Source organism: Triticum urartu, chromosome 6A (genome assembly GCF_056163025.1).
Source record: "Triticum urartu cultivar PI428250 chromosome 6A, HENAU_Tu73, whole genome shotgun sequence".
Classification (NCBI taxonomy): domain Eukaryota; kingdom Viridiplantae; phylum Streptophyta; class Magnoliopsida; order Poales; family Poaceae; genus Triticum; species Triticum urartu.
Genome location: NC_141878.1, coordinates 396,642,005 through 396,644,839, shown reverse-complemented (window position 1 = coordinate 396,644,839; position 2,835 = coordinate 396,642,005).

The window sequence follows — 2,835 nt, the reverse complement described above, 5'->3', positions numbered from 1 at the left end:
GTAAAAGGGTAGTGGATGTGAGAAATACTTGGAAGTTGCAGCACTGCATCAAAGTATATGGCTTCTAGTTTTCGATATTGATTATTCATATGTGTATTTAGAATCAAAATAGAAAGAACATATTTGAAATAAAAGCAATGTTTGCACTGACTAAACAGAAAAGAGAATGAAGCATGTTTATAGCGACCTCTAAGAGGAAGAGACAAAAATGGGAGGATCAAGAGATAATAGTACAAGTGATTGATCTATGTACATAAGCGTCCCGGTGACAATTAACCAAATAATTTTCATAAAAAAACTTAGTTATCATCTTGCTTTCTTGTTTAGTTCCAATGCTCCTTATTCTTGTGCTCCTTATTCTTGGAACCATATGCTAATTAATACTCCCTCCTCCAAAATATAGTACACACTTTGTTTTGAAAAGTGAACATCCACATGTACATTAAAAATTTATTTATTTAGTACTTCTGATATTGATAGTTTATTCTAGAAACTTGGTCAAATATGGACATCTTTGACTTTTGAAAAAAAATATATACATTGCACTGTCGAACAGAGGGAGGATAAAGCATGTCATGCATAAACTGTCAGAGGCTGTTAATCCACAAGCGCGGACATGGTACTCAAGCAGTGAAGCATGAGGCTTTCAGATTGAAACCTTACACACTGAGATAAAATCCTTGTATATTCTCCTACTTGTTTAGCCCCGAAGCGAGCGATATTGAATTTTAATCAGGCTGCCAAAGAAAGGATGACAGACGGAGAGGAAGGAGTTACTGGGAATCGTACTGCAGACCTTGTGGACCATGGCATGTTGACGAAGGCGAGCAAGTTCTGAAGACGACAGTCGTCCCTGTCTAGCACCGTTGCTAGTCATGGTTGTGACGCCCGGATAATTAAGCTACAGTAATTCTCTGCTAATGATGCCACGTCACTTCGATTACTATCGCTAATCTCGTGTTAGTTCGAAACCGATTCAAATTCAAATTCAATTAAAGGCAAATAATAAAAGTTTTCAAACAATGAAACCAAAATGTTCAAGGTGAGTCAGATAAATCAGGTGTAAATACGATGGAGAAACCAAACCTTGATAAAATGTTTAAGGGCTCTAAACTAATTAAAACAGTAGTGAAAACAATTAAACAAATACCTATTGGATTTTATAAAATATTAAAAATATTTTATTATGGGTTAAGAATTGATGTGACAGCAGTTTGTTTATAAATACTACTTTAGGTACTAATGGTGATTTTTGTAAAAACTAAAGATTAAAAGAAACTAGAAATAAAACAGAAAAGAAAATGTCGGCGTTCTGGGAACGGGGGTCCCCAGACTTGCCTGCCTGCGGCCTGCTGCGTGGCTCAAAGGGGGCCCAGCACGGCCCGTCTTCACCAACACAAACCCAAGACCCTCGCGAGGGGCCAAGCCTCGCGGGGCGGACGACGCGGAGCTTCCTCAGGAACGGCCCTCATTAGGCTGGCTCACAAGGAGGCGGAGAGATCAAGGCGGGGTACCCCACGAGGTGCTCGTGACGCAAGCCATGACGACTCAGGGCGCCAGGCGGGTGCCAGCCCGCGCAGCGTCCTTCTTTCCTCTTTGGTGCAAAGGGGGCAAGCGCAGCCGCGGAGTACCGAGGCATAAGGCAAATGTTGCCATTTCGGTGCAACGAGACCAAGACCAGGAGGACTACGAGATGGAGGTCACCGTGGAGCCCAAGACGGCGTCATCACCAGGGCTTTGCACAGGCGAAGACTACTTTTGTCAGGATAGCTGATACTTGCTGTCCCCCTTCAAATTAGCCTGCCATTGTTGGCTTCCTTCCCGCTCGATATTTGGGAAGAGGATCAGGGCCTCTATAAATAGGACCAGCCACCCACATCGAAGGGGGGGAAGGTTTTGAAGGATAAAGAGAGAGAGAGAGGAGGGCGAGTGAGCTCCTCCCAACAGTTCATCGCCCCAGCCAAGAACAGACCCTCGCGAGGCTGTTCTTCCTTATATTGTTCATCATCATCAGCCCAAGAGGCAATCCACCACACCACACACTGGAGTAGGGTATTACACCACAACGGTGGCCCGAACCAGTATAAACCCTGTGTCTCTTGTGTTGTTCTTTCCTTAGTTTAGATCCTAGCATGGCGGAGGGGTGCAGGTAGGGATGAAAACGGAGTGGAAACGGACGGAAGTGAGTGCTATCATATTTGTTTTCATATTTTTTTGCAGAAGCGGAAACGAATACAGAATCCCCGGAAATGAATACGGAAACAGATACTACCGGAAACGCACACGGAGCGAATACAATGCGGATACGGAAACAGAAATAGGCATTGATCGGAACTTAAAAACCCCTTGAATCATAGAGAAATGCACACAAAAACAAACAAATTTAATGAGTTGTTAACATGGCTACAAAATAATATCATTATGTTAGCAACTTAGCGTAGTATTGTAGTAGTACCGGACAATTGCGTATAGGGTCAAGTTGAGTACATGTGTGGTAGTAGAAGTTGGGCCTTACATGCATTCTACTAATTGTGTCATTGTGTTCTCTTTAGTGGTTGGGTTACAAAGCAGCTATAGGTCTATAGTAAAAACAGAAATTCCATATTCACGAAAACGGAAAGTTCCATTTCCATGCATATTCCACCGGAAAACACCGTTCCATTTTTGTTTCCGTTTCCACATAAAAAATTCCATTTCCACTTCCGTTTTGCAAATTTCCATTTCTGTTTTCATATTTCCTCTCTGTTTCCATTTTTCCTTCGGAAAAACGGAAAGTTTCCACTCCATTTTCATCCCTAGGTGCAGGTAGGTAGGAGGCGAAATCTCCGCGCGCAC